Source organism: Rhinopithecus roxellana, chromosome 15 (assembly GCF_007565055.1).
Source record: "Rhinopithecus roxellana isolate Shanxi Qingling chromosome 15, ASM756505v1, whole genome shotgun sequence".
Taxonomy (NCBI): domain Eukaryota; kingdom Metazoa; phylum Chordata; class Mammalia; order Primates; family Cercopithecidae; genus Rhinopithecus; species Rhinopithecus roxellana.
In genome coordinates this window covers 25,903,101-25,925,574 of record NC_044563.1, presented here as the reverse complement: position 1 = coordinate 25,925,574, position 22,474 = coordinate 25,903,101, and positions in this window count along the sequence as shown.

The window sequence follows — 22,474 nt, the reverse complement described above, 5'->3', positions numbered from 1 at the left end:
GTTCTATTCATGTTGCTGCAAATGAAAATATTTTATTCTTATTATGGATGAATAATATTCTATTTTGTATATATACCATATTTTCACTATTCATTTATCTGTTGATAGATATTTAGGTTAATTCCATATTTTGGATACTGTGAATAGTGCTGCAACAGTAAACATGAGAGTTCAGATGTCCCTTTGGTACTCTGATTTCCTTTCTTTTGGATATATACCCAGCAATGGGATTGTTGTATGATATGGTAGTTCTATACTTATTAGGTTGGCGCAAAAGTAATTGCAGTTATAGCCATTACAAGTAGTAGTAAAACTGTAATTACTTTTGCAACAACTTAATAGATTTCTCAGAATGTCTCTACTGTTTTCTACATGGCTGTACTACTTTACATTTCTACCAACAGTATGTGAGTGGGCCAGGTGCAGTGGCTCAAGCCTGTAATGTCAGCATTTTGGGAGGTCGAGGCAGGCACATCACCTGAGGTCAGGAGTTCAAGACCAGCCTGGCCAACGTGGCGAAACCCCCTCTCTAATAAGTATACAAAAATTAGTCAGGTGTGGTGGTGGGCGCCTGTAATCCGAGCTAAAAAAAGAAGCAAGGAAGCAACAGTATATTAGTGTTCTACTTTATCCACATCCTCATGAACACTTGTTACTTTTTATCCTTAGATAAAAACTATTTTAACTGGGATGAGGTAGCTTATCGTAGTTTTGATTTGCATTTCCCCTATGATTAGTGATGTTGGACAGTTTTGCATACACCTGTTGGATATTTGTTCATCTTCTTTTGAGAAATACCTATTCAGGTGTTTTGCTCATTGTTTAATGTGATTATTTCTTATTTTGCAATAAAGTTCCTTACATATTCTGGTTACTAATCCTTTGATTGGATGGATAGCTTGCAAATGTTTTCTCCCATTCTGTAGGTTTTCTCTTCACTTTAATTGTTTCCTTTGTTATCTAGAAGGTTTTTAGCTTAAATAATCTCATTTGTTAGTTTTTGCTTTTGTTGCCTTTTTTTCAGGTCTTACCCAAAACATTGCCCAGATCAATGTCCTATAGTGTTTCCTCAAGGTTTTCTGTTAGTAGTGTCATAGTTTTGGGTCGTACATTTATGTCTTTAATCAATTTTGAGTCGATTTTTGCATATAGTGAAAGATGGGAATCTAGATTCATTTTTCTGCATGTTAATATCCAGTTTTCACAGCACAATTTATTAAAGAAACTGTTTTCTCTCTCTCTCTCTCCTCTCTCTCTCTCTCTCTCTCTCTCTCTCTCTCTCTCTCTCTCTCTAATGTATGTTCTTGGTGCCTTTGTCAAAAATCACTTGATTGTTAAGTGTGTGGACTTATTTCTGGGCTCTCTCTTCTGTTCCATCAGTCTATGTCTGCTTTTATGACAGTACCATGGTATTCTGGTTATTGGAACTTTGTAGTATAATCTGGAATAAGGTAGTGTGATTCCCCCAGGTTTGTTCTTTTTGTTCAGGATTACTTTAACTATTCGAGGTCTGTTTTGGTTTCATGTGAATTTGGGGATTTTTTTTTTTTTTTCTATTTCTCTTAAGAATGCTATTGGTAGACATTGGCAATCCATTTAATTGTAATTTCTGTTGCTAATAGAGATTACATTTAATCTGTAGATCACTTTTAATTGTATAGACATTTTAACACTATTTTTTTAACACTATTATCTCAATCTATCAGCATGATGTGTATTTTATTTTTCTGTTATATTTAATTTATTCCATTAATGTTTTATAGTTTTCCTTTTAGATATCTGTCACTTCTTTGTTTTAATTTATTTCTAGGTATGTTTGTAGCTATTTTAAGAGGAATTGCTTTCTTGATTTATCTTTTAGATTGACCAAATAACTTTTAGAGTATAGAAACACTACTTTTTTATATTAATTTGTATCCTGCAACTTTACTAAATATAATAATCAGTTCTAAGAGATTTTGTGTAGTCTTTAGGGTTTTCTAAAAATGAGATGATATAGTCTACAAACTATGATAATTTGACTTCTTCCTTTACAATATGGATGCATTTTATTGCTTTTTCTTGCTTAATTGCTCTGGGTATGACTTCCAGTTCTATGTTGAGTTAAATTGGTATAATTGGGTATCCTTGTCTTAGTTCAGATTTTAGTGGAAAGGCTTTCAATTTATTTTTCCATTCAATATAACATTACCTGTGGGCTTGTCATACATAATCTGTGTCATGCTCAGATATGTTTCTTCTTCTATACCCAGTTTTTTTAAGGGTTTTTTTAAATCATGAAAGGATGTTGAATTTTATCAAATAATTTTTCATCAGATATTAAAATGATCATGTGATTTTTGTCCTCAATTCTGTCCATGTGATGTTTCACAATTACTGATTTGTATATGTTGAGCCATGTTTCCATCCCTGGGGTAATCCCACTGGATCATGGTACATGATCTTTTTGACATGTTGTTAAATTCTGTTTGCTAGTATTTTGTTGACGATTTTTACATCTATGATTTTTCAGGAATATTGGCTTGTACTTTTACTTTTTTTGTTGTGTATTAATCTGTTTCTGCATCAGAGTAATGCTGGCTTCACAGAATGAGTTTGAATGTATTCTTTGCTCTTCAATATTTCAAAATAGATGTATTATAACTGGCAATATATAACACATTATTAACAACTCTAGGCATTATGATGTATGGTAGATCTTCAGGACTTTTGTAGTCATAACTTTATGCCCTTTGAAATATATCGTCCTCTTTTGCTCTACTTCCAGCCTGTATGAATCATCATTTCACTCTCTGCTTCTATGAGTTTGACTATTTTGCAGTCATATAATTGTATAAAATGGTATTTTTTTCTTCTGTGTCTTAATTATTGTCCTTAGAATGTTGCCCTGCAGATTCATCCATGTCTTCACAAATGACAGGCTTTTTCTCTTTTTCTATCGGCTAAATATTTCATTATTTTTATGTACCACATTTTTAAAATTACATCATCTGTTGATGGTCATTTAAATTGCTTCCAAGTCTTGGTTACTGTGAATATTGCCGCAATGAATATGGAAATGAGGGTATTTCTTCAAGACCCTGAATTCGATTTTTTTGAATATATACCCAGAAGTAGGATTGCTGGATCACAGAGTAGTTCCAATTTTAATTTTTTGAGGAATCTCCATAGTGTTTTCAATAGTCTCTGCACTATTTTACATTTCCATATACAGTACCCGAGGGTTCCCTTTTCATCACATCCTTGATATATTGGGCTGTTCTTATGCAGTTGTAAGAAATACCTGAGACAGAGTAATTTATAAGAAAACAGGTTTAACTGACTCACAGTTCTGGAGGCTATACAGAAAGTATAGCAGCATCTGCTTTGGGGGAGCATCAGAAAGCTTCCAATCATGGCAGAAGGTGAAGGTGGAGAAGGCATATCAAGTGGCAGAAGCAGGGGCAAGAAAGTGAGAGTGAGGAGGTGCCACATGCTTTTAAACAACCAGCTATCACGAGAACTCATTCATTATTTCAAGGACAACACCAAGCAAATGATATTACACTATTCATGAGAAATTCACTCCATGATCCAGTCACCTTCCACCAGGCCCCACCTCTAACATTGGGGGTTACATTTCAACATGAGATTTAGGCAGGGACAACATCCAGACTATATCACTTGACAATATTTATCTTTTATTTTACAAATAAAAGGCATTCTAAAGGATGTGAGGTGATACTCATTGTGGTTTTGATTTTCATTTCACTGATGATTAGTAATGTTGAGCATTTTTCATATGTCTGTTGTCCATTTGTATGTCATCTTTGGAGAAATGTCTATTTAGGTGACTTGCCCATTTTTTAATTTTTTTTTTTTTTCTGCTGAGTTTGAATTCTGTATACTTTGGATATGAACTGTTTATCCTATGTATAATTTTCAAATATTTTCTCTCATTCTATAGGTTACATTTTTATTTTGGTGATTTTATTCCCCTTGCTTTGAAGAAACTTTATTTTCACATCATCCTACTGGTCCATTTTGGTTTATGCTGTCTGTGCCTTGCTGTTGTATCCAAGGAAGTTTTTAAAAAAATTTTTTTTCTAGGAGTTTTATGTTTTCAAGCTAGAGTCATCATACTTCCTTATTTCAAAATATATTTTGATGTTACGGTACCAAAACAATAAGGTAATGACATAAAAATAGACTTATGGACCGAGAAAGCAAAATAGAGATCCCAGACATAAAACAAGCGTATATGATCAACTCATCTTTGCCAGTGGTGCCAAGAACACACAATGAGGAAAGGACAGTCTGTTCAGTAGATGGTATTGGGAAACCTGACATCCACATGCAAAAGAATAAATTTGGGCACTGTTTATTCTGACACTGTCCACAAAAGTCAACTCAAAATGGGTTAAATACTTGAACATAAGACCTGAAACTGTCAATTATTTCTTGAATATCTCCCTTAAGATCTCACTCTTATTTTATTACACTACAAATAGCAAAGACAACTCAATAGAGTTTTATGAAAAAAATAAAATATATCAACTAACCGAAATTGTTTAGAGGTTAAGTAAGCAATCACTATTATTAGTTCGTCTGTGTCTCTATTAATATCACAATTCCAGAGTATATGCTTTGTATGAGATATTTCATATAAAATTAGATTCAAGCCTGAAGACAAATAATATAAACAGATGGGAAAAATACATTTTCATTTACTGTGTTCTCATTATATTTAATTATTTTGTGTTGTGTATAATATTAACACTCTGGAATGAAAAGAATATGGCGAAGGAGACTCAGAAAGCTTAATTCATTTTCCCAATAATTATGCTACATGTTTCAACAGCGAATATGTCATAATTTCAGCAAAGCATTTAAAAATACTTTCTTAATTAATCCTCAATATTGTAACCTTAATATGTATGTCTTCGGGTTATCCAGCTTTTATGATCACCTTTGCTTTAATATTTATTAACACACATAAAACTGTTAAGAGTTCTCATCGCCGGGCACGGTGGCTCACGCCTGTAATCCCAGCACTTTAGGAGGCTGAGACTGGCAGATCACGAGGTCAGGAGATCGAGATCATTCTGGCTAACACGGTGAAACCCCATCTCTACTAAAAATACAAAAGAATTAGCCGGGCATAGTGGCGGGTGCCTGTGGTCCCAGCTACTCGGGAGGCTGAGACAGGAGAATGGTGTGAACCCGGGAGGCGGAGCTTGTAGTGAGCCAAGATCCGGATCGCGCCACTGCACTCAAGCCTGAGCGAGACCCTGTCTCCAAAAAAAAAAAAAAAAAAAATTTCTAAGCAGCCTCTAAGTCAACTGTTCATGTTCAGTCCACCTTGATTTACAAAGAACAGTGAATCATTAAGACCTTTCTCTCCTCTTTGCTCTTTTGTCTGTTCAACACATTTTTATGTTAGCAGGCACTCTGTTTGCCACTAGGAATAAAAAGATAAACGGGACAAAGTCTTTGCCCTCAAGTTACTTATATTCTAAAGCCAAGAAAGAGATAGATGAAGAACACATCTTATCTATTAGGACTGTGTTGGGGACAGGAGTAGGCAGAGTAACCCTTTGGATATGGGAAATGAAAATAAATCAAACTCAAAACAAGTTTATTATTTGCTTGGAGCTCTGGTAAAAGATAAAGTGAAACCTACAAACTGTAAAATGAAGTTGCTGCTACACATTTCTCCACTTTTGGATTTCGGTCTTGGATGGCCTTTAACTAGGATGGAAGGGTACAAGACAGCCATATAGTCTGGGCGCGGTGGCTCACGCCCGTAATCCCAGCACTTTGGGAGGCCGAGGCGGGCGGATCATGGGGTCAGGAGATCCAGACCATCCTAGCTAACATGGTGAAACCCTGTCTCTACTCAAAAATACAAAAAATTAGCTGGGCGTGGTGGTGGGCGCCTGTAGTCCCGGCTGCTCGGGAGTCTGAGGCAGGAGAATGGCATGAACCCGGGAGATGGAGCTTGCGGTGGGCCGAGGTCGTGCCACTGCACTCCAGCCTGGGTGACAGAGCGAGACTGTCTCAAAAAAAAAAAAAAAAAAAAAAAAAAAAAGACAGCCATATATATATACAGCTATTGCTCTTTAAGATACCCACTTCACTCAGCACATGTGATTTGGCTTTGGTCTTTGGTGTTAACTTTGATACCTAAAGAACTGACCTTCCCTGATGCTCACTCCAGCCTTTTTAGAACTAGAGTGGATACATTTACATGTGTTTGCTGGCTGCTTTTCGTGCAGTCATACATCCCACCCATAATAATAATAGTCAACTTTGCAATATTCTACGTTGTCTTGGAGGATATCAACAAGTAGGTGTCAAGTCAAACTTAATGGTAGACTGTAAATTTTAAAACAAGTTACGGGTCATTTGTATAGTTTCTCTCTATATATATTAAAAGAAACAAAACTTTAAAAAAAAAAAAAAAGAGTTCTCATTGGGAAGTGCAGGCTAATTGCTAATAGATCTGGGAACTCACAGTGCAGCCCATTGGAACCCTGACATTGATTTCTATTACTTTTGAAATTTTGCTTTATTTTGCCTCAACTTTTATGAATACTCTCTTCCCTCGGCTCAGTATAAATCTACATAAGGATTTCCCTATGACTTTCCCAAATACTAATAAACTCAAGGCAGTTATAAAGAGTATATTGTTACAGAGAGTTCAGGATAATGCTAGAATAAGCATACTGAATCCTATGCAGCCCTGAAAATATACGTAAACCGTAAGATATATTTTATTATATATCCCTGTCCTTAAGTCCTTAATTACTCCTGACCCCAGGAAATTCTATTTTGTTAAGCCCCTGCACAATTCCCAGGCCTCTCTGTAAACCAGGTGGTGGCTTATTATATGTTGACTGGATTACTAAAATAGATATGAAACCTCTGTTCACACCTGCTTCCTTCTCCCTTTCCTCAAAATGTTATTCTTCACTGCTGCTATGGTGTTCATTCTTACACAGTTATGTTCATACAACTCCTTTGTTTAAATAGTTTTATGGCTTCTCATTGTTTTCAGGACCAAATCTATACATTTATGCCATATACATAAAACACATCTGTCTATCTGACCAGTATTAGCTTTGTATTCTTTCCCCCTAAACGTACATTGTACATTTTCTTTCCATACATAATTCTGTCTGAATCTAATAAGACTATAAAGTGTGTTATAAATTGAGCATATAATTTTAAGTTAATTAATTACCCATCAGTGGTTGCCTGAAGCTTGAGTTTTGTCCCTGTTTCAGCCATGGTTAATGCAGAGGCAGGATTTGGTCAAGAGTCCAGGTCTTAAAAAGATATTTCATTAAAGCAAATTGCACACTTCACTTGGCATATAGTGGTAGCATGACCTGAGTCACAAACGAGTTACATGGTTAGTCATTAAAAATTAAACTGCATGAGATCAGTGAGCAGTTCAAATGATTTAGCCTGTGGAACAGAATGAGGAGTATAAACACAAAAATGTGTAAGACAAACTGTTAATGAGGAAATAAAAGTTATAACCATTGACTTTGTGATTATAAAATTATCATTAAATAAATCATCTCAGAAAATTATTTTACTATTCTATGGAATAGATACTAATATTAAATTATTAATATTAAATGTTTAGCTATAAAAGGCTTACTAACTCATATCCTTTAGAAAATACCTATCACCTGGCTGGGTGCAGTGGCTCATGCCTGTAATCTCAACACTTTGGGAGGCTGAGGCGGGCAAATTACGAGGTCAGAAGTTCGAGACCAGCCTGACCAACAGGTGAAACCCTGTCTCCACTAAAAATATAACAAATTAGCTGGGCTTGGTGGTGGGTGCCTGTAATCCCAGCTACTCGGGAGGCTGAGGCAGGAGAATTGCTTGAACCCGTGAGGCAGAGGTTGCAGTGAGCTGATATTGAGCCACTGCACTCCAGCCTGGGTGACAGTGCCAGAGTCTGTCTCAAAAAAAAAAAAAAAAAAAAAAAAAAAAAGAAAAAGAAAAGAAAGAAAGTATCTATCACCCATTCATCTCCACAGTAAAAAACACAAAGCTAATTAACATAATTAACATTTCCTATGAGTGGTTAATAGTAATAGAGTTTTTGTTAGAGATGATGAAAATATTCTGGAATTAAAAAGCTATATGGTTGTACAATATTATAACAGTACCACTAAACTGAGATTTTTCAGTAGTAAATTGTAAATATATTTTACCACAATGAAAATAAATAGATAATTGGAAAAGAGAACCAACCAAACAAAAAGGCATGTTGCTAGAGCTGTTGCTAATAACCAGGTAGTCAGTGATGTTATATAGAGTGAATAAAGACAATACTCCACAGGTACAAAATTCTATATTTAGTTGGACCATATTGTGAAAGTAACTACCTCCATAGTAGCATTATATGCGTCAAATGGCAGAATATAGACTGATACAAAAAATTGGAGGCAAAACAACACTTAGAGGTGAGACAAAATTCATATCACAGTGCATAGGAAAGCTGACATTTTGATGAGTGTATTAAAGAAAAGCAAAACATTCTTATAAACCAAATGATAAAGATAGTAATTAAAGTGACTGTGGGTCAATGACCAATGAAAAGATGAAAGATAATTTACAAATAATAATAGAGTCTCTTCAATGAAAATATTAAGAAGCCCTGCACAGATGAGTGAGTGTGGATTAAGAATTGTGAGGATTCACAATAACTAAAAGATGAAAGCAACCTGTATGTATCCATTGATAGATAAACAAAATGTGAGGTGTTTGGAGTGTGTGTGTGTGTGTGTGTGTGTGTGTGTGTGTGTACTGCCTTTTTATATATAATGCCTTTTTATGTTCTGTATATTCTACTATCATCTGGGGACTTACTGATTCTGCAGAGACTGTGCCTCCCAAGATTAGCCAAATTCTAGAGGTAGTAAAATACTTGCCTGCAAGTGCACCTTTTTTGTTATTATTATTATTTTTTTATTTTTTTATTTTTTTTTATTCTACTTTAAGTTCTAGGGTACATGTGCATAACTTGCAGGTTTGTTACATATGTATACTTGTGCCATGTTGGTGTGCTGCACCCATCAACTCATCAGCAAGTGCACCTTTTATATGCAAATCAAACAATCCAAAGATCATATCCTCTTCCGCCTCTACTCTTTTGTCGAGCTGTTATACTCTGGTCTGCTAACTAACTGTCTCAATCTTCCCAGGACCAAATACTTGACAGCTAGAGACAGCCCTTATACCTGGGTGACCTCTGAAACTATTTAAAGTAGTCAATCTTAAACCTCCTTAGCCTGCTTACCCTTTTATTGCTTACTCCTTCCCATGAAAATCATAACTAAGGCTCTGGATCCCCGTTTTCCCCCTTGCTTCTGCCTCCTGACTGACCCAGTCCTTCTCCATGTGGCCCTGTGTGGCATGCCCTGTCTTCTGTTTCTAGGAAGCTATGAGTGGGATGTTATTCCTTTATGACAATCATTTCCATATCTACATATCTCACATGGTTTGGCTGTGTTCCCACCCAAATCTCATCTTGAATTCTAATCCCCATAATCCTCACATTTGGAGGGAGAGACCAGGTAGGAGGCAATTTTATCATGGGGGCTGTTTCCTCCATGCCATTCTTGTGAGAGTGGTGAGTCCTCAGGAGATCTGGTGGTTTTATAAGTGTCTGGCATTTCCTCTGCTTGTTCTTCTCTCTCCTGTCTCCATGTGAAGAAAGAGCCTACTTCCTTTTCTGCCATGATTTTAAATTTCCCGAGGCCTCCCCAGACATGCAGAACTGTGGGTAAATTAAACCTCTTTTCTTTGTAAATTACCCAGCATCAAGTATTTCTTTATAGCAGTGTGAGAATACATTAATACAATATCTCACTAATTTAAAACAAATTCTGGGTATATTTTAAAACAACATACAATATTATTCAGCCTTACAAAATGTGACACACACTACAACATTTATAGACCTTAAAGGCATTAGGATACATAAAATAAGCCAGTCACATAAGGACTCTATGCTTTCATTTACATGTGAACCCTAGAGTAGTAAAATTCAGAGACACAGAAAGTAGAAAGGTAGTTATCACAAGTTGGGTAAGGGGATTGTAAAATGGGGATTATTATTTAATAGGTACAGAGTTTCAGTTTGTGGAGAAAAATGTTCTGGAGGTGGATTGTGGTGATGACTGCACAAAAATGTGAATGCATTTAGTGCCATAGAATTATAAATCTAATGATGGCTAAAATGATAAATATTGTATAATATATATTTTCTACAATTAGAAAAAGTAAAGAGCCCAAAAAGTCTCAGAAAATTTCAAAGAACAGGTATCTAAATCAGCCCAAATCAGAGGCTATTCTTTTTGTAGCAGAACAAACTAGGCATATGCGAGTAACATGGGTGTGTTTGTTTGTGTCTGGGTAGGGTACGGATTTAGTGTACCCTAATGGTGTACTTAATAAGAGATAGTTATAGAGACAATATTGCAGCTATTTTTGTTTGTTTGTTTGTTTGTTTGTTTGTTTGTTTGTTTTGGACAGGGTCTCATTCTGTCACTCAGACTGGAGTACAGTGGTGTGATCCTAGTTCACTGTAACCTTGAACTCTTGGGCTAAATCAATATTCTTATTTCAGCTTCCTGGCTAACTTTTACATTTTTTATGGAGATGGTTTCTCACTATGTTGCCCAGGATGCTCTCAAAGTCCTTACCTTAAGAGACTCTCTCACCTCAGCCTCCCAATGTAGTGGGATTACAGGCAAGAGCCACTGTGTCTGGCCTGAAGCTCAATTTTATAACTATCTAGAAAGATCTGACCTTGTTAAATCTGTTCTACTCTCCCTACAGTATGTTTTTATAAATTCATATTTCCCAAGCTCCTAATCTTATGCTTTTAAAAACTATAATTACTGGCCGGGTGTGGTGGCTCAAGCCTGTAATCCCAGCACTTTGGGAGGCCGAGACGGGAGGATCACGAGGTCAGGAGATCGAGACCATCCTGGCTAACACAGTGAAACCCCGTCTCTACTAAAAAATACAAAAAACTAGCCGGGTGAGGTGGCAGGCGCCTGTAGTCCCAGCTACTCAGGAGGCTGAGGCAGGAGAATGGCGTAAACCCGAGAGGTGGAGCTTGCAGTGAGCTGAGATCCAGCCACTGAACTCCAGTCCTGGGCGACAGAGCAAGACTCCGTCTCAAAAAAAAAAAAAAAAAAAAAAAAAAAAAAAAAAACTATAATTACTACATGTATTTGATTTGTAAACTGCCTCTAAGATTTATCAAAGAGAAGCACATGAACACATGTATTAATTAGTTTGAAAAAAAGAACCAAAATTAATCTTTTTATTTATTTAATAAGTAATAAAGATAAAAGAAATGTCAAACTCAAAAAGAGAAAGAGAGAGCCATAATACAAAGGGATAAAAGGGACTTAAGAGACTTCTCTAAACTTCTGGCAAATGGGCTCTAATCACAAAAGGTTTTCAGCAGCTCTATTATCAGAGTTGATGTAAATTCAAAGAAAAGTCACAATCCACACCGATGAAAATGACCTCTGAGATCAGACAATCAATTATTTTTTAGAAGAGTGTGCTTGCTTTGCTTTACAATATTTTCACCCATCTGGTTTTAAATGTCAGACAATATAAATGAACAGGCCTATATAAACATCATAAGGGACATATATAAAAGTTTTCTCTGTGAATTCTCCACCTAAATTGTCTGCTATCATACACCAGTTACTGAGAAGTCCAAGAGATTGTGTAGCCACCGAGATGTCTTCATAGATAAGAGGTAATTGTTCACTTACGATAATAAAAGCATTGGACTGACAATATTCAGTAAGTCAAGAAAGTCTAATTATGGCAAATGAAATTAAGAGTGACATAGAAACGCTAGAGACGTATATATATGTAAGTATACAGTATGTATATTTATGTACATTATATATCTCTAGCATTTCTGTGCCTCTTCAACATACTTTATGGTTTTCTTTTGTTTGTTTTTAATTTGTAGGTCTTCTGTCAATATCATAATGTGTATTTATGTCACTGACGTTTTCAAAATTAATAGTGTAATTCTTCCATGACATAATCCACCCACTGTTTTCTGTTTTTTTCTAGTAAACCCTCTTTGCTCTCCTGAGCTTACCACTCAGTATATTATTTAAATGAGTTTGGATTTTGAGATAACTTCAAATCTCAGCACCCTACTTAGTCTCCCTCAGTGCCATTATTCCCATCTCCTAACACCTCCCCCCGGAAAAATATCTGAAAATATATTTTGGAAATATATTTAGTTGCAAGTAACTATAAATAAAAATAAAACTTCACTGATTTTTAGGAAAATGTTTATGACATGCTATGATTTATAGTTTTTATCAAATCGGGAAAAAATGTCCATTATTTCTTCAATTATCTTTATTGACACTCTCCCCCGGCATCGCCACTGTATTATGAGAATCTATTTACTCACGTGTTTGAGTTTAGCTTGGTATTGGAGCCCCACAGGTCACTGAGGACTGAGGCTCTGTTATTGTTTATTATTTCCTGCCTCTCTCTTCTCCATGTTTCAGTTTAAATATTTTGTATTGTCCTAGGATGACTGATTAGAACTCACAAGTCTACAGACTTTGCTTGATTTCCAGGGATTGCTTGACTTTCAGGTCTCTATCTGTTTATTAACCTGTCTATGGAGTTTTACTTTGTGGATGTACAGCATAGTATTCAGCAACAGATTAAAGTGGGAATCTGCTGAAGGTTTATGGAACCCTTTCTTCAAGTAGCTGTGTCTCTTGAGATATTGTGTTCTACACATTTAGCCACTTCGGGCTCCCCGTACTTTAATCTCTGTCTCTTCAATTTAGTAAAACTATTGTGTTCTGCTTGGATTCCTCTCCCTGTGCTATGATTCAGAAGGCACTTTTATGTGGAAAGCCAGAGTTAATCATATGGGCTCGCATCAATTATCCTCCTCCCCCTTCTCTTATTAATCACAGCCCTGCAGTACCTATTATTAATAGTCTGAAGGGGAAAAAAGTCTCAGATATTTTTTTCTGCTGTTTTCAATATAAGATCTCAGATATGTTTTCAGTCAGATATAATTACAACTACACTTTAATTTTGCTTCTTCCTTATAGTGCTTATTTGTATCCAAATTCTAAATCATGGTGCATTTTATTTAATTTATCATCTCCCCATCACAAACGCAAGGTATTTGTTGCAAGTGGAAAGCGAGTGGTTAAGGGTTCTCTCTAATCTGGAAAGTGGTGCTCCAAAAGTACTAATGCACACATTTGCACAGTAACTTTGTACAGATTATCCTTCCAAATCAGCCACAGGATCTGTCAGGACAATCATAGTTGATTAATTATTGGGTCCAGGGGCCACAGGACATTAAAGTCACTGTAAAGTCACATAAAATGACTCTGGGCCATTTTGAAGTGACTTTAATAATATGATAAATAGACATTGCAGTTTTTGCTTGTTAATAGCATTACCAACAAATCAATCTCTAATATTCTCAAACATATAAAAAATGAAGCTTAATTTGATGTTAGCAAATGCTGCTTGACGATTATATATATTGGAGCATTTTCTCTATCTATGAAATATGCTGAAGAAGACTGTATGGATTATAACATTTTTTCTAACTAATAAAAAATCTCCATTCAAAGCTACTGAAGGTAGATTATTCATTCTTAGATCATAAATTTACCTCCATTATATGATTATTTATCCTCTACTGTGTACTTGTACAAAGTGGATATTTAATTTTTAAAAGTATTACTTGCTTTAAAAATATAAACAGTTAAACTTCAACTATTTAGGCTAGCATCCTGTCAAGTCTGGAAATAGTTATATACTTAAAACTGTGATAAAATAACTATGTTTTCATTAGGTAAGAGTGATTAAAACATTTTTAGAGTCTCATATTCAAATCTTTGACAAGCTCATGAAAATTTGAATTCCTTGCTGGAGAAAACACATGTATAAACTCACACATCATTTGCTTGTCATTTATGAGAAGTGTAAGTATATTTCTATTTAGTCATGAAGAAAGTGATACATCAAATATAAGTAAAGATAGGGCAGATCATGTTGGTATTTGTTAAATAGAAGGAATCCAAGACAAAACAACACTTTGTCTTTACTACAATATTTGGACAATTGGAGATATATTAGTTTGTTTTCTATTATTGAAAGAGTAATACATAATAAAATAATAAATCATAATAAGTATGAGGGCATGGTGGCTTTATTTTCTTTCATTTATTTAATCAATTTTATAAATATTTACTGCAGATTTACTACATGGTAGACACTGCAGTAGTTATTATGGGTACTGTCATGACTATAACAAAAATTTTGCTTTTATCATTTTTGAATTCCAGTTTGGGGAGATAAATAATGTACAAGTGAGCAAATAAATATGATACATGCATTTTTATTAACAAGATTATAAATGAAATATAGCAATGAAATAGAAAATGGCTATGGAGACCTGAGGAATGTGAATATAATGGGTAAATCACATATAACAGAAGAGTATTCCAGGAAGAGAGACCAGAAAAACTAGAGGACCCAAAGTTTGATAAAACTGACGTGTTTCAGTAACACACTATTGAGCATGGAAGCTCTCCACATGGTTCAAAATTAGATCAGAGATGGAGGCCAGCGGGCGATTATAGAGTAACGTATGCCATGATAAAAGATTTGCTGTATTCAAAAATCAAAGAAACTAAAATAATGAACCCTTAACAATGGAAGCTGAAGCTGTAAGTTCCCAATAAAGAAATAGGTGATAATGAATCATGCATGGACTCAAGTTAGGAGAGAACAATTGAGTAGAATAGACCAGACAGGAGAAGTAAAGAAACTGAGAGAGAGAAGCCATGTGGCACAGAGATACCTAGCATGTTTAGAATGATTACTGACATACTCTAAGTGCTTCATAGGTATTATTAATATTATTGATATTATTATATAAATACTATAATCTCCATTTTACTTATACGAATAAGTAGGCTCAGGAAAGTTAGGAGGAGCCTCTGAAGGTTACACTGTTTGTGCTTGGTATATGCCAAGAATCTAATTCAGGTCTTCCACTTCCAAAGTCTAATGTCTTTCCCATAATCCCTTGTTATCTCAGGCTGGTATGACTCAATGAGTAGATGTAGTACCAAGAGATGAAATTTGTATTCTAGTAAAACTGCTAAAAGAATAACTTGAGAAGCGAGAGAGAGAGAGAGAGAGAGAGAGAGAGAGAGAGAGAGAGAGAGAATTATAACCCTATACACAGTTCTGTCTTAGGACCTAGGCTGAGAGGTACAAAGGGATAATTAAAATACTGTCCCTAAAGATCATATTTGAAAGAAAATTTGTGATGTGCAGTGATGGCAAGGAGAGTTGCATTTTTCCAGCTGGGCACAGTGGCTCACATCTGTAATCCTGGCATTTTGGGAGGCCAAGGTGGGAAGATTGCTTGAGTCCAGGAGTTCAAGACCAACTGAGGCAACATAATGAGATCCTGTCTCTACAAAAGAGTTTATTATTATTATTATTATTATTTAATTTGCTGGGTGTGGTGGCACGTGACTATGGTACCAGCTATTTGGCTGGGGCAGGAGGATCTTCTGGTCCCAGGCTGTCAAGGCTGCAGAGAGCTGAGATCATGGCACTGCTCTCCAGTCTGGGTGACAGAGAGAGACACTGTATCAATGCATCAAAAAAGCCAAGAATTGCTCTTTTCCAAAATACATTTCTGTTGGCCTCACTGCAACCTAGGATCTGTCCTACAATTCTTCAGAGTTCAAAAATCAGATTTTGCAGCACCTAAAATGTAGGTTTGGTTCTCAGGCTTGGGACAAACTCATAGTGATTAAAGCATAGACATATATGGGAATCAATCTCAAACCTCAAGGAAAACTTTTCTGAAATATTAAAGGTACTTCTAAGAAACTGTTCCTTAGTTCTTTGGCAAAGGTAAGGAGGAGAAAATGCGATTGCTGTAAATTATACATTATTACAAGGAATACCGAATTTCAATGGAAGAAAGATATTTTCAAGATATTTCAAGACTATTTATTTTTTTTTAATTTTGGTGGGTACATAGTATATGTTTTAAGGAGTACATGTGATGCTTTGATACAGGAATGCAATATGAAATAAGCACATCATGAAGAATGGGTCATCAACAACCTCAAACATTTATCCATTAAGTTACAAACAATCCAACTACATTCTTAAAGTTATTTTTAAATGTACAGTTATTTTTGACTACAGTCACCCTGTTGTGCAAATTGAACAGTAGGCCTTATCCATTTTTTATTCAACATATTTTTAACAAAATAATTTGTGGAACCAATTATAGCATTTACATTTTGGCCTTGTGTTTATATATCAGAAGGTTATAAGATAAATCTCTTTACAAGAATATTGGGAGATCATTTTTATATGTTACTTTAAAAACTCAGTTTGATCTGCTAATCTGATAACATTAAAAGATTGCTGACATTTATAGGGAGATTCCATACCTATGAAAAATTTAAACATTGAACCAATTAACAAACTCCGAAATGAGGAATGTCAAAATCTCATTCTTCTAATGACTTTTGATTGGGAATCTAGTATAAAAGGTATTCATAGCACAAGATCAAGGACAATTAATTTTGCATTAAATGTTAATGATCCCATTTGTTAAATGTATAAACTATTTTGAAAATCTATAATAATTTCAAAATCAGTGGTCTAATATCAAACTGTCAGGACGGCAAAAAGCAACACAGAGCGAATCATATTAGTGCTTCACAAATCATCAATAAAAAACATATGGGCTGGGCACGATGTCTCATGCCTGTAATATCAGCATTTTGGGAGGCTAGGTAGGTGGATTACATGAGCCCTGGAGTTTGAAACCAGGTTGGGCAACATGGTAAGACCCTGTCTCTACAAAAACTACAAAAATTAGCAGGAATGTTGGTAAGCACCTGTAGTCACAGTTACACAGGAGGCTGGTAGAAGAATCTTTTGAGCTCAGGAAGTCCAGGCTGCAGTGAGCTGAGATGACACCACTGCACTGCAGCCTAGGTGACACAGTGGGATCCGGTCTCAAAACAACAACAACAACAAAAATGCACACACATGTACCCACATGTTTGTATTTGTAAAGCTTCTTTTCACAGTCACACACATTGAACAGTTATTGGAAATACAATTACTTCACTTTGTGGAAAAGGGTGGTGGAGAAAAAAAACACTGGTGCTAGTTAGTATGTTTTAAACAACTCTCTTTAACATATCTATGTTAGACAAATGTATTTAAAAATATAATCTGATTTACACTATGTTGTTATAGTATGTTAACCTAATATATAATATATAATTTTTCCATGAAGAGAGACAGAAAATTAAATTTTTTTCTAAGATATTATAAAATAAGTTTTAATTATTGGCCCCTGTTAAAGAGAGCATTATAAATTAAGACTCAGATATAAAAGGTGTGCTTTCATCCTGAAATCCAGAAATATTTTATCTTAAAACTACATTTCTGATAGAGGCCAGAACAACAACAATAGAAAAAATGCATAGGACGTCCAAGTATCAAAGAGTTCTAAAATGTGTATTGCCATGAAAATCATTATTCATTAGTACCATAATGTGATCTTAATAGGTTATTTTAACTAAAGGTGTTGCCAAATAATTTACCTATTTCATTGGAAATTGTTTAGTGAGAGACACAAGAAAAGAATGAGATGTTATTTAAAACTTTCCCAGCTATTGCTTTTATTTCTTTTTTTCTTCTGATGTATTTATTTGTGTAGTTGTAGAATACAAGTAGAATTTTGTTATTTGCATAGATCGTGTAGTGCTTTTTTTTTCTCTGTGTTTTATTTATTTATTTATTTTTATTTTTATTTTTTTTATTATACTTTAAGTTCTAGGGTACATGTGCATAACGTGCAGGTTTGTTACATATGTATATTTGTGCCATGTTGGTGTGCTGCACCCATCAACTCGTCAGCACCCATCAATTCATCATTTATATCATGTATAACTCCCCAATGCAATCCCTCCCCCCTCCCCCCTACCCATGATAGGCCCCAGTGTGTGATGTTCCCCTTCCCGAGTCCAAGTGATCTCATTGTTCAGTTCCCACCTATGAGTGAGAACATGCGGTGTTTGGTTTTCTCTTCTTGTGATAGTTTGCTAAGAATGATGGTTTCCAGCTGCATCCATGTCCCTACAAAGGATGCAAACTCATCCTTTTTTATGGCTGCATAGTATTCCATGGTGTATATGTGCCACATTTTCTTAATCCAGTCTGTCACAGATGGACATTTGGGTTGATTCCAAGTCTTTGCTATTGTGAATAGTGCTGCAATAAACATACGTGTACATGTGTCTTTGTAGTAGAATAATTTATAATCCTTTGGGTATATACCCAGTATTGGGATGGCTGGGTCATATGGTACATCTAGTTCTAGATCCTTGAGGAATTGCCATACTGTTTTCCATAATGGTTGAACTAGTTTACAATCCCACCAACAGTGTAAAAGTGTTCCTATTTCTCCACATCCTCTCCAACAACTGTTACACCAAAAGCAACGGCAGCAAAAGCCAAAATTGACAAATGGGATCTAATTAAACTAAAGAGCTTCTGCACAGCAAAAGAAACTACCATCAGAGTTAACAGGCAACCTACAGAATGGGAGAAAATTTTTGCAATCTACTCATCTGACAAAGGGCTAATATCCAGAATCTACAAAGAACTCAAACAAATATACAAGAAAAAAACAACCCCATCAAAAAGTGGGGAAAGGATATGAACAGACATTTCTCAAAAGAAGACATTCATACAGCCAACAGACACATGAAAAAATGCTCATCATCACTGGCCATCAGAGAAATGCAAATCAAAACCACAATGAGATACCATCTCACACCAGTTAGAATGGCAATCATTAAAAAATCAGGAAACAACAGTGTAGTGCTTTTTTGTATTTCTATTGCTCTTCTGCATAGTTTTGTTAATACAATTGCTTTATTTTTTTGTTTTGAGTATGTAATTTGATAGGTCTCTATTATCTGATTAAAACACTTCCTAAACCAAGATAGGAAAAACAAATGCTCTGTTCAGGTCACCTGAAGGTAAGATTAAAATCACTTTGAAAATGACATTCATTTTAATTATTTTCCAAGATTTTAGAGAGTTCATATTTACCAATTCTTTTCATGGAGCAACCAAATGATACATCTTTCCCACTCTCACCAATTGCTTATTTTTCTTCCTGCTTCTGATGTGTAGTGTTAGCTGCTTATTGATGGAATTCATTAGTCTAATGAACCTTTTCATGTAAAGTACTGCAGGAGATTTTTAACCAATGAGATTAGAGCATAAAGTGGTTTGACTAAGAAATAAATGTTAAAGCAGAGAACCATTGAAATCATGCATATGTGTATATGCATACCATGCCTATTTCCTTTTCGCGTAAATCATATACTTGAACATATAATTGGCATCCACATCAGAGCTCTGCATCACCTTTCTGGCATGACCACGCCCATAACGCATTCTGATCTCTTTCAACTGAAGCAAATCACAAGGGAAGGGTTTCAAGATGACTGACTAAAAGCATTTCATGCTCACCTTCTCCACTGTGCAGAACCTTTTAACTGAAGTAAGAATTAAAAAACACCTGAAAAACAATCTGAATGTAAAATATTTCTAAATTGCTATAATCCCTCTAAAACTTCCTATCAAACTTCTATAATAAAAATGAATCATTTTAATGATTTGCTTTTAATAATCCTTCCATGAATTCACAGAAATTCCCACTTTCTTTATTTCTTGCATATTAATTTTATTTAATTGCATAATTAAAATAAAAAACAAATTATATCATATATATGGAAACAAGCAGTTCAACTATCATGTGAATAAATGCACCAGTACGCTAGAGAGTAGTCGAATAAGGAGTTTAGTGTGTGGTGGACATCAGCCACTAACGTTTAGAGACAGGAAAGATTCGGTTCATCAATTAACCCAGTGTGTCAGGGTAAAGGCTTTATGTTTAAATGAGTCTTCTCGATTTTTGAAAATGTTAAATGTCAAATAATAATTTATATTTCAAAAGGTGAAAATATTTCAAATTATGCCTTACTTCTGTTTAGCGGAATGTAGTATTTAATCTTGAGTCATTGATACAACCAAGATGGTTTATTCCTCATAGTATTTGAAATAACTAAATAGAATAACATTATCTTGATTTTTCTCTGTTGTATTCCTAATATTAATAATTTACATTACTGTTTATGTTTTATCTGTATTTTAGAGAAAAATGTTACATTTAATATTTAAGTTTAAAGATTTGTTAACATATAGACTCTCACATTTTGTATGCATACTGAATGAATTATTAGATAAGGAACGTATCACAAAAATTGTTAATCACTGACCAATCTAGTTGTCATTAGACAAACCTCAGTAGACAAATAAGACTTCCTGTCTACAGAAAAACACAGAATGTAGCCCTTAGTTCTTACAATCAATGACACATACTGAATAGGTGCATTTATGCATAACTGTGTGCTTATAATAATTAGGCAGCACCACATCTGGTAGTAATTGGAGCATGAAGTTCAGTGAACTGGAGAGGTTTTTCATTATTTTTCTCCATATGTCTAGTTTTTTTAAAGCTGAGAACATTGGAGAGAAAAGATATGTTAAGCAATTTGTTGTGGAGTAGCTTGCAGACAACATTCTTTGGTGTTCTAGCAGTCCATGAAAATGTTCCACTGTCCTCAGTTGGTGGATGGAGTATGGATTAGTAGGGGAGAGCCTAGCAATGGAGGTTGGAGTACTCCTTCATCCCCCTGAAACTGAAAAGACCGGCATTTCCATGCATATAAAGTAGACTACTAGAGAAAATTTCCTTTGAAAAAGAAAGAGAGAGAGAAAGAAGAAAAAGAGAGAAAACTTTCATATTTTAAACTACTGGGATCTTACTCCTCTGATGTATGAGAAAATTAAAGGCCAAAAAGTTTTAAGATTCATTTAAATTCACGGAGCTAGTAAGACTCAGAGCTGGTCCTTTATTTACATATTTTCAAATGTATCTCTCTGTCTCTCTCTTTTCTGTTTATCTCTGTCTCTCCCTCACCCCCCCAAAACTCACACAAACCCTTATTTGTTTTTATCAAAATCAAATTTGATTTTATCAAATCAAAATCAAATAGAAAGAAACAATTAGAAAAAGCATTGTAGAGAATCCACTCTGCAGCAGAGGTCCTCACTGAAAATCATACAAAGTTCAGGTAGTTTCACTGGAAGTGTTATCTCTGAAAGTTTTCTAATTGCTTCTGGTATTCTTTGTATGAAGACTTTTAAGGTTGGATCTGAGCTGATGAATGAAGTACACTGTGATAAATTACACAGTTACAACAGCCCTGACCCCAGTTATTTTGGTTATTGCTGTTGTAACAAATAATCACAAATTTAGTGGCTTAAAATGACATCCATTTATCTCACACGTTTGTAGGTCACAAGTCTAGATGTAGCATGACACAGCTAAGGCCTTGGCTTAGAAACGTCTTACAAGGCTAAAATCACGGCGTCAGTAGGGTTACATTCCTTTTAAATTGTTGGCGGAATTCAGTTTTGGAACTCGGACTGGCTCTCCTTGCTCCTCAGCCTGCAGACAGCCTACTGTGGGACCTTGTAATTATGTGAGTTAATACTTAATAAACACCCATTTATATATACACGTAGGTATATTCCATTAGTTCTGTCCCTCTAGAGAAAACCCGGACTAATGCAATATTTATTTACTAAAGGTATGGTATTTATATATCAATCAGCAAGGAAAACACATTTTAACCCATAAATCCCAAAAGTAGAATATTTCAATTCATACATTTTAAGAACTCTTTTATAAGATTAATATATCAGAATCTTAGTCTTTTAGTCATGATGGCTGGTGGTATAATGTATCGTATTAGAAAATTAAACTGGAAGGAATGACAAATTCATGAAATGCAAAGTCATAATCTCATATCAATTGGATTAGTTGGCATACTGAGTATAATTTTAGAGAAATGAAGGGAAGAAATACAGTTAACAGTATTTGTAGTAGTTATTTCAGATAAACTGCTGAATAAGAAGGCAGAAAAATGTCAATCTTTAAATTTTCTGCTTCTCAAATGCTTCACCTGATACAAATAATCAATTTGACATGAGTAATAAAGAAGATGACGCAACATTGTCATAAGCAGAAAATAACTAGGATTCTGGAGATTTGTAAACTCACTATAAGTTTACAAGATACTATTCCCCTCTTCTCTACAGACAATAAAATTGCTATATTAATAGAGGTCAAATATGGAAAGTAACTGAGGAGACAATCATTTTAAATTCTGCAAATTTCAGACTATACCTAGAATATTGCATTCAATTCTGGAAATCATACTTGCATGGGAAA